The sequence below is a fragment of the Tauraco erythrolophus genome, chromosome 2, assembly GCF_009769465.1.
Source record: "Tauraco erythrolophus isolate bTauEry1 chromosome 2, bTauEry1.pri, whole genome shotgun sequence".
In the NCBI taxonomy this organism is placed as follows: Eukaryota; Metazoa; Chordata; class Aves; order Musophagiformes; family Musophagidae; genus Tauraco; species Tauraco erythrolophus.
Window position 1 is genome coordinate 128,612,836 of NC_141466.1, and position 10,611 is coordinate 128,623,446.

A 10,611-nucleotide genomic window follows, 5' to 3' on the forward strand; every position below is an offset into this window, starting at 1 on the left:
CCAGAGATACCATCACGGATCTCACTTCTACCATAAGGCAAAGGCAAGCAGGAAACCCAGACAGGAAAAGCAAGCTTTCCAGAGAGTCCTAAATAGGAAGTGTGTTATCTGCCCTAAGAATTAATCATGCAGATGCGTACACAAGGTGGCTTTATCCCATGTCTATCCTGCACAGCCCTAGCATGGGGTGGTGTGGCACATGCTGTCATCAGCCAACATGACTGAGAAGGCCACCAGGTGGCCCTTCCTACGCTCCAGTTGTTTTCAGTTGGATCCATGTTGCCATGGCCCCTGTTCATAAGGCTGCAGTGGCATCTACTGGTCACAGCCCAGTGAGGCAGGCAGGATTTTTGCCAGCTTCAAAAGTTTCTCACGTGACAGAAGAGCTTCTCAGGCTTCTTGCGTAATTTTTCTCCACTGCTATTCCTTATTGTTGTCGTTTATTATTGTTGCTGTTAAGTTGCTCTGGAGATGTTACAGCAACGGATATTACAGCTGCGTGTCCTCAACGAAGATAAGTAAAAACCTCAGGACATGAACGTATCACTCCAACCCAGTCAGACTGCATCCTACCAGTAGTACAACAAAAGTCGGTGCCGTTTTATGCCTGGATTAGCTGGGCTTCTGAGCAGGCCTACAAGGCCAATTATTTCCAGAGACTGAGCTGAGACATTTGGATCTCCCTTGGTATTTCTGTTTACCACATCGTGCAATGTTTGTATTTCTTCAAGTACTCAGAAGGATCTGCATGGGTGACAGACAGGATGTGATTCAGTCACAGGTGGAGAGAAAGAGCTGAACTCAGGCTGGCATGAATGATTAAACGAGCCTCACGTGTGTCAGTGTGAGAGAGTAGTTTGCCATTAGAGTTTCTCTTTTCTCAGTGCTCAGCTTTAAGTGCAAAGCAAAACTAAACGAGGGCCAAGTTTGAAGAATGCACTTAAGCATCGGAGTAGAGCTCTCAGTTTGTGGAAATCCAAGTATCCAACACTCACTTGATCTTACAAAGAAATCGGAGTATTCTTCCATCACAGGGAACAAAATAATAACTGGTACAGCCCCAAGAGCAAGCACAGGCAAGAAGCACAACATTGGGTCAGGGCCAGAAAACAAGAGAGATATCAGTAACCCCACTATTATGACAACTGCTGTTTCAGTCATCGTCAAAGACGACTTCTTTTTAAATAAATATTTAAAGCAGTACTTCAGGGCTTGAAAACTTTGACAGTTTTTAAAGAGGGCTGTGCCCTGATGAGATTTTTTTTTTCTTAAATTAGTTTTTAAATAATACAATATTTGCTATTTGTTTTGGAACACACTTGAGACATGAGAGGAAACAGAGAGGAAACAGAGAGGAAACAGAGAGGAAACAGAGAGGAAACAGAGAGGAAACAGAGAGGAAACAGAGAGGAAACAGAGAGGAAACAGAGAGGAAACAGAGAATCCCTGCCCTTAGGCACAGGGATTTGCAACATGATTTTTCAGAGCATTAACTGTGCCACAGCTCTCACTGGTCAGTCTCAACCCTTGTTGGGAACTCCAGGTGCTGCTCAGCCCTTTAGAAAATGCTGACACCAATCTAGTTGCCAGAATAGAGACAGGAAAGTCTTATTTAAAGCTTCTCTTTTTAAAAAGCCGGGTCTAGAACCAAAAATAGTGTTTCACGTTTGGATGGGAAAACCAAGTTTAGCAACAGAGCACTCGCATCACTTTCATCAGAAATTATTCATTCAGGAGAGGTGCACAACCCATTTTCACAGAAACACCAGTTTAAAAACGTCCACTAATGCATTGCTTCATAGACAGCTGCAAGTTTCTGTTCCACACCACGTCACACGGACCAGGGAAGATCTTGTCACCTGACATCTTCTAATGGAGGCCCACGAGCCTAACGCAGCCAACACAGCACACTTAAGTGGCCCCCTCAGAGGCAAAGTTGTTGTAACTCTGCTCTCTCCAGGGCTGTGGCCCAAAGGCCAGGAAACAGGCAGGAGCTCCTTGGAAGCCAGCTCAGACCCCACCACCACCAGTCCTCTGTGAGCCCCAGAGCTGCACCACCAAACCCTGCAAGGATGCAGTAGCACTTAACTCCTGCCAGCCCAACACAGAGCTGGGGGCTCTGCAAGACCTCCCAAACCGGAGCGGGGGAACACCTGTACAACTCTGCCTTTACCACCTGTGGCTCAGAAACACCTGATTTACAACTGAACCACTTCACAACCTCCAGTCATTCTTCTTTTTGTGCGAATTTTACCCTGAGAGGTCCCCCTTATTGAAGCTCCAGTCTCCTTGAGGCAAAACACTGTCTTTAGTCAATCTGCACAGACATATAACGTTCAGTTTCATTTAGATCTTGTAAGTACAGCTGTAATAGTTAAAGCCTCTAAAAAGGATAAAGAATGACTTAGGGTAGTATAATATGAACAATTTTAAACCAAGAAGGTCAAACAAAGGTGAGTCTATTTATCTTTAAAGCTTCCATCCAAACAGCCCCAATCCAGCTTTAGATAATATCTCTCAATGTCACTCCAACTGAGAAATAGTATCCTAAGGAAAACAGTTACAATAAGAACACATAACCAAACAACTATTTTGAACCCAGTCTTTTGCATTCTGGTTTTGGAAGGAATAGAACCAAATCCTACGTTTGCCTTCAGGATTTTTTCTTCACCTGTTCCTACAGCTAAGCATACAACTGCCAGACATCCCCATCAGACATGATCCAGCACCTTAACAATAGACACAGTCCAGCACACCACAGGATAATACTGTACAGTTTTGCTCACCTCGAGAGCTCAGAATAAATTTTTAAACATAAAGGAACACCATTATCAAAATTTGCAGGACAGAAAACAGAGGGTCAGTTATTTGTTTGGTAAGCAGCAGACTCCAGATCGGCACGTGTAACCCAAACCCACACACAGCTCTGTGGGATACAGCCACTTTTTGTTGGGAATAACTCAGGCTGCTATTGGAAGGCTGCTACAACCAAAAGATGGCCAAGTACTAGTGTTACATCCAAGAGGTACAATGTGCATGGCCTTATAGCTAAAGCTCCAGACTTGGCATCAGGATTTTAACCTTCCTTCTACTCCCTGAAAGGCATATAACTTTGCACAGACCTGTAGCCACTCCAGTCCTCGGATTTCCTACTTGCAGAATGAGAACTGCTATTGCTTTTCTCACGTCTGCAACAAAGCTGTCATGAACATGTTAAAATTTGATCTACAAGAAACAACGTAACAGGCGCGCAGACTAAATCCACTGGCCAACATTTTATATAATGCCTGTAACTTTTATGTACACAGTGAGGCATAACAACTTGTAGCTCGTAACTTTTACAGCTCCACAGCAGGTGTTTTTGGACTCTGAGGGTGGAGAAGGAAAAGGTATTTAATTAACCACACAGCTAGGTAATTAAGGGCAGAATTTTCAAAACTGGCCAACATTCACTGGGTACCACCTCCTCGTAGCCCTGACTTGACAGCAGCACAGAAAAGGTAATACCAAGAATTTCTGAAAGTCTCACACCACCTAGCATGTTTGACAACCAAGCTACTACTTATGTTTTTTAAAAAGCCTGAAAAACAGTCCAAACCACCACTTTCTGCTCTGTCTTGCAATCACTGGACTGAAGGAAAGTAAAAGGCTGAATGGTAGGATGAGTTCATTCTCTGTCATGAAAAAGCAGTTCTACTCCAGACTAAAGCTTTGCTGAGCTTCATTGCTTCAGCTGAAAGCAGTATGACAGAGGCTTGAGTCATTAAATCAGCTGTCTGGGGAAAACACGCACTGTCATGGTCTGTTTGAGGCATTTCTGTCCTTGGTCCGTTCTATGGAACTGGACCCCTCCCACTGCCTCCTCTCTGTTCCTCAAATCGAAGACGTTTCTGATAACACTGACAAATGACTCAGACTTTGTGCTGGACATGTTGGTGTTTCATCATGAGCTGCTTTTCAAGCATGAGACAGCCGGTGACCGAGGGTCAGCTTTCAGAACCCTTCAGAAGCATCTGCACCCAGAGGGCAGACACACTCTTTGCGAGCTTGACTCACTATGGATCATTGCTGTCTGCTCTGCAGCGAGGGAAACCCAGTCACATCCACCTCAGGCCCCAGTTCAGACCTGCAATAGAAGCTTGAACGCTCCTAAACCAACAGTAAGACTGGAGGACTTCTTTATCATTCTTTTTAATCTGAGTATCACTTACAAAACTTCTATTCAGAGCTGAATTTTTCAGAAGTTTCACATATTTAGACCACAGCTACTGGTTTCCTGGCAGTATACACAAGGGATACCAAAAGGGAAAGTATTACCACGTGTCATTGTCCTGGTTTTAGCTGGGACAGAGTTAGCTCTTCTTCCCCCCACATCAAACCATGACACTCATCCTGGCCATTTATTACAGGGTGGATTTTAAACTTGGGAGCCCTACAGATCCACTGTGGTAAAGATCAGCTTTTCTCAACAGCTTTGTCAGTAGTGCCTGGTACTCATCCCAGGGTTTACATTGGTTTGGGGTTTTTTGTCAGTAATGAGGAAGGATACAAGAGATACATACATTACATCTTCACCTAGAGCAACAAAAGCTATTTTTATTTAGCACAACAAAAATTATCTACCTGCCTACTGCATTTCAAAGGCAGGCTTCAGAAATCACATTACAAAATAACACAAATTCTCCATGGGAAGAGAAGGCACCACTGTTGTACATCTCTGCTCTTTGGTTTTGATGTCGTTCCAGGAAGAACGGGTCTCCGATGACCAGCTATAGGACACGGGGACATGACACTGACATTCTCTTCTCAGGTTTGTCAGAGTCTTCACCTGGAATCTGAGCCAAGATACTCAGCAAGCGACAATAGCTTCTTACCTTCAAGGCTTTAGTAAATTCAACAGGTGCCAGATACCTACATGGGCATCTGGAAGTACTTTACAAATGTATTTACATAACTTTCGCCTTAAAGGCTACGCTCAGACCTCCTCTACTGCCGTCTAAACTCGGGGCGCTCTCATAAGTAGGTACTTGGAAAAGCTGAAGTGAGTAAGCATCTAAAGAGACTTGGGGGAAACACAGCACTTGCAACAAGCTGATGCTGTCTTCTCCACCCACCTGCAGTTCTGTTCTGGATCAGCTTTTGACACAGCCTGACACAACTCAAGTGGGGCAGTCCGCTTATGGAGAAGGAGGAAGTATTATGTCTACTACACGGAGGATGTGAAGAGAATCTAAGTAAGGCAGGTTGGACAGCAATGGGAATTGGAGAACAGGTGCTCCCATGAACTGAAGTGACCCCAAGAGTGCTTGAAGTTTACTACTGAGCAAGTGTTCTTCCTCTAGTTAAGGTAAGACTGTAAGGGATATACGGAGGCCTACCAAGAGACACTTTCTCCACACCTTGTGTTTGTTAATAGAAGCATAAACATAAGAAATAAGAGAGCAAGTCTTACACACCCGCTTGGTGATAATTTAAAACACTAGCCTAAAAATCATACAGAGGAGCTATAAAAACTGCACTGGAAGAAATAAATCTTTTACAAAAGTTGGAATACTTATTATTTTGTCTTTGTCACATAATGTTCCCATGCTCTCAAAATATACATTTATCTACTAAGAGACTCTTACCTAGAGGCATTTAGTAGACCCCATAGGAAAAGGAATGAAACTCTGAATGATCATGCTGAGTCTCAGCTGACTAACTCCAAGCATGAAGTCCTGTTACTCATCCACTAAGCCTCGTTCTTGACTAGAGGAGGGTTTTAGCACATAAACTGGTAAAGAAGGTGCAAATGGAGGTTCCCCATCCTTTTTCAGTTACAGTTTGCCCCACTTACCATCTCTCTCAAAGGATGAGAGAATTACAGGCGTCCAAATCCTATTTCCTCAACTTCCCATGAAAATAAGCGTGCTGCTGCCAAAACGTACTTTGCAACTCTTCTGAAATAAGCCATCACTGCCTTTAATGCTGTATGTATGGTTCCATACTAACTGAAAATCCACCCATTTCCTGACACCTACACCTTGTAACAGTTTATGCTAGATTCAAAGAGAACTTACCCAAACTTCTTAGTCTTCTGGCTTTTTTCCAGATCTTTTCCTCTTCGTCCAGCTCCTCCAGCGCACAGTAAGTGCATTTCCCTCTCAAAGGGATGTGGCAGATGTGTAACAGAGAACGTTCTCCAGCAGTTCCAGAGCAGCTCAGAAGGAACATGCACCGTAGCCCTCCTAGCATAGCAGAAAAAGGCTGGCATCAAACTCTACACTCTCTTCTCTCCGGTTAGGCGTTCACAGGCAACTGGGGGGGAGAAAACAATAGTGCTTACACTTAGAAGAGGTCAACCTGAAGATGACAGTCAATGTCTATTAATAGTTCTGGCCCAGCAGCCATCTTTGCTTATATCTATTATCTGCTGACCTTTCCCCCCACACACCCCCCGACTTAATCAAGGGCCTGAAGTTTTGCTTTATTTGTTTAAACAACGAAACACAAGGATTTGTTTCTGAGCTGAGCAACAGCAGATTCAGCTGTTTATAAGCTTCCCTGGTCCTCTGCATCATGTCTCTGCTTAGGTCGAATAGAGCATCAGGAAAAGCTTCTTAGTTTTGTGTCCTAGCCACACAGGTAAGGCAAAACGAGCTCACGTAGCCGGGAGGAGCGCACACACCAGAATATTCCGGCTCAGGAACAACCTTTTAAGTTTTTCTAATTGCTTTTCCAACTACTGAAAGTAACTCAGACCTGAAATTCATATTACTCCATGGTCTTTTCCATGAAAAGTTATTTGCTTATCTACATACATACCTGTATTTAAAACAAGCAAACAAACAAGTGGCTTACCAAACTGTCCTATGAAATCTAAAAGCCATCGAGTTAAGGAACTGCCAAGGAGCAGCAAACACGGAGTTGCTTCACATGGAGAGATGACCCAGGACTGGAAGGTGATCCCTTCCATGCTCTCACCAACCAGGGCACCCACAACATCATTCAAGCACGGACTGAAAACCTAGCCTGAGCTTAATTAGAGCTCCTGGAATTGGTCCCAGGAGAGTCTGGTTGGAGCAATCAAAGGCTCATCTGTGCCCTCAGGTGACTGAGTGCCCTGAAAGGTATGAGCTCTCAAGTCCATGCCTCAAAGGATGCCTGACACTTACACAACCTTGGTGCAAGCACAGACAATCTGAAGAGATGAGCTGGCCAGAGCAGCTCAGTGACTGAGTCTAGGACAGTGATAAGGGGAGCAAATATCCTGTGGCTTTATCTCCAGTTTGGCAACTTCACATCTGCTTTTTTTCAGTAAAAGTAACTGTTTGTTGCCCATGGAGTGTCACAGCCACATCCTTTATAACTCTATGGCCTCTGGGGGCTCTTTTTCCAGGATATGACTTCAATCTGAAAGATCTTTTTCCTTTATTTTCTCTATTTCTCTTTTCTGGTGTTGGGTTTGCTTTGGTTACACACACACAACCCACCCCCACACATACACATGCCCACCCCCCACACCCCCCCCGGTGTTTTATCTAGTCACTTTACCACCAAGCAAGTCAAAAGTTTACAGCAAAAAGGCTTTCTGTGGGAATACATCTCTTGGAGAAGCACTTGCTCAGTTCCAGTCAATTCAAGCCACTTTTATCCTGTGCATCATAACACATCCCTACATCACAAATACGCCTTTCTATTCTTTGACGTTGCACCCTCTGAACGGAACTGATATTCTCCTGCTAGTCTCAAATCTCTCAACAACTGCATTCTAAAAGCAATAACCCCTTGTACACCTAATGTGTCTCAATGGCCTTGGAATTATGGTGGTGCAGTTAAATGTAAATGAGATGGAGTCCCCCAACAAGCCCTCCTTGCTACAGCATGCCTGAGCGTGGCTCCAGTGGGCATTCCACTGTCACTTCTGTTGGTTTCACACCCAATATCCAATGCCAGACACGAAGGCTTTCAGGATAGAAGGAGGAAATCTTTTAGCCATGGTCACTACAGTGGCTTCTATCCACCTAGCTATGTTTTCAAACACTAATCAGTCTTAAAGTAGACTCATAGATGTTTCAAACTTACCCTAAAGTTAATATTTAACTTTTAAACCATATTTCTGGTATCTTTGCACCAGTTCTCACTTCCTGAAAGGCAGATATGGAAGTATTTCAGATATGGCTTTATCACTCTTTGTTCTTGAGGCCAGCTATCAGCTTCCCCCGGGCAGCCTTCACTCCCGGCCCAGCCACCTCCACCAGAAAGAGCTCTTTCACGCGGATGCTTTTCAGCCGCGCAAGTCTGCGGTGGCCACTATGGCTGCCAAATGCTCCTGGCGACTCAGCAAGCTTTCATAGATTCATAGATTCATAGATTTCTAGGTTGGAAAAGACCTTAGAGATCATCGAGTCCAACCATCCCTAATCCCCATTAAACCATATCCTCAAGTAGATCATCCACCCTATTCTTTGTCTTTGCCACACCGGCTGCCGACAAAGCGTGCGCAAGGACGCGGGCGGCCGGGCCTGGCACCCCTGGCACCCCGCAGCCGCGGGCCGAGAGCCCTCGAGGGGCGCGTCCAGCGAGGGCAGCGCCCCGCCGCCCGCTCCCCACCTGCCGGCTGCCTGCGGCGCGGCGCGGGGCGGCGCGGAGGGACGGGACGGGACGGGACGGGACGGGACGGGAAGGGAAGGGCCGCCCACCCCGGGGTGCCGGCGGCAGGGCCGGGCCGGGCGCCGCTCCTCCTCCGCTCCCTTCCCCTCCCCGCCTCTCAGACGCCAGGTGGAAGCGAAGGGAGCCGGGCGGGGTGGCGAGGGACGGCGCTGCCATCGGAGACCGCAAGTGAGTGAAGAGGGAAGGCGGGAGCCTGGGTCCGGGCCGGCGCAGGCAGCCCCAGCGGCCCTGCTCCCTGCGTGCTCCCGGAGGGGCCGGGGGCGGGATGCCGAGCAACTAGATTATTCTATTTATTTTATTTATTTGTATTTATTTAAAATCGTTTCGGGCGCTTGCAGTCGCCGCGGGATCCTCCTCCCCGGGGTCACTCCGGCGGCGGCACTTCCTCAAACGCAGCCCGCGGCACGGAGCGCGCCCGGGGGACCCTGCGCACCCCGGCAGCTGCCGCCTGACAGATGCCGGGGCACCGCCTTGTCCTAGAAATACTCAGGGAAGCGCCATACTCTGAGTTTTCCCTGCCTTTACCTTAAAGTGTATCTATTCCTGCTCTAGGACGAGTAACATCTTCCTGTATTTCCAGGCAAAGTTCGAAGTTTGGGGCTGGAAGGGCTAAAATTTGCAGAGAGCTCAATCTGTAGCATAGTCGCTGCTTTTCCATAGCCGTGCTGACAAAAGCGCTCCATAGAAATACTGGCTAGAGTCGGCAGTAGCCCGAAGACATGTTCCTGGCCTGTTTGATCTCCCTGTGCCAGGCCGTACAGCTGCAACCCACGTGGAGCCCAGGAATTGGGGCGCGTTCCCGGAGCAGATCCAGTCTTGACTGAAGGTTTTAAGACATGGAGCATGCACAGCCCGCCCTGGCAGTTTGGGTCGGTTTGGGTTTTTAATACGAAATGGTTGCCCTTGTTGCTTGGCTTCCACGTTTTCGAGGCGAGGCTTTGTTTGTCCGGCGTACGCTGATAGATTTACTACTGTTTGTGTTTTCTTATCGTCACACTGAAAGCTCCAGGTTTGAAAAGGAAGCAGGGAAGAGAGCAGCTTTAGGGAATGATGGAGTGCCAAGATTAGCTGCACTGAGGCCATGGTTTTCCAAGCCAGCGTGAATGAAAGGAAGAGTTTCACCCACCCCTTGGGCTGCTCATTTTCACCCGTGTCAGCACAAGCATTTCTATGCAGAATTAGACTGGGAAGCTAAACTAAATTTAAAAAGAAAAAAAAAAAAATCCAGATCAGCTCCCAAATGTTTTCGCTGGTACGGGAGGGCAGATGAGACTGCTCCATTTCTGTAACTGTACTGGCTTATAGTGGACTAAATGCAGGCCAAAATGTTCCCATGCCAGATTTCATACCTGTCTCCTGGAATGACATCACGTCATTCCCGTGCTGAGGCCACCTGTAGATTTATTCATTTTTAAAGCTGTTACTGACACTTAGCAGCGTGACTGGTGGCATTTTGACTTTTCTAAAGTCAGGATTTTTGTCTTGCTACGAATACAGTGCAACGATAATGTTCTCTGTACCTCACACTGCCCTTGTGCTGAAAGCCTCATCTGCCTGAGAGACCATCTCAGGAGCTGTGTCTTGGACACTGTGCCTTCAGGAGAGTCACAGCCCTTCTCCACCAGGTACCTTTGGTCCAATGCACACCTAAAGTAGTAAATCCATGTGGTGCACAGCAGCGCAAATTCAAAATCCCAGCTCTATCCCAGATGCAGGAGAGCCGTAGTGTTTTCCAGTGTCCAACACAATGTCTTTATTTACCAAGGCAAACCCAACTTCTTGGATAAGTATCAACCCTTGTTGGTTTAGCTGTTGTTTGGTGAAAAGGTGTAGGCTGGCACATCCGAGAACCTAATTCACAACAGCATTTGTTCCTCAGTCTAAATTAGCCTCTTGGAGTCATATGATTATGAAGTTGCGGTTTTCTGAGTTAGGGCTGTCTATAAGTCACCATGATTT